Source organism: Trachemys scripta, chromosome 16 (genome assembly GCF_013100865.1).
Source record: "Trachemys scripta elegans isolate TJP31775 chromosome 16, CAS_Tse_1.0, whole genome shotgun sequence".
Taxonomy (NCBI): domain Eukaryota; kingdom Metazoa; phylum Chordata; order Testudines; family Emydidae; genus Trachemys; species Trachemys scripta.
Genome location: NC_048313.1, coordinates 12,582,648 through 12,583,179, shown reverse-complemented (window position 1 = coordinate 12,583,179; position 532 = coordinate 12,582,648).

Here is a 532-nt window from a genome sequence, read left to right as displayed (position 1 = left end):
GGGGGGCTGGGGATACAAGTGGGGTTACAGGAGTCATGGGGGTGGGGTCACTGGGGATACAAGTGGGGCTATAGGGGTCCTGGGGCTGGAGGTCACAGGTGGGGTCACTGGGGGGCTGGGATCACAAGTGGGGCTATAGGGGTCATGGGGGTGGGGGGCCGGGGGGGCCGGGGGGGGGGCGGGGGGGGTAGGGGGGGGGCACAGGGGGGGCTGGGGGGTCAGGGGGGCTGGGGTCAGGCTGGCTGGAAGGGTCAGAGGTCAAGCCAGCATCCCCACCCAGCTATGTGCCTGCGGGCCTGGCTCCTGCGCATGCCCAGCTCTGTTCCCTAGGCGCCCCAGATCGTACGCATGCGCAGTGAGGGCCTACGCAGGGGCCTAGCAGCAGCCTGCGCACAAGCCGGACTCGGCTCGTACTCCTGAACGGGGCACGCGCCGGCCGCATGCGCAGTGCAGCCCCGCGCGGGCCCCCGGCGCTCGCTCGGAGCCACGCGGGGCCCCGGCCGCGCTCTGGGGCGCATGCGCGCGCGACGTT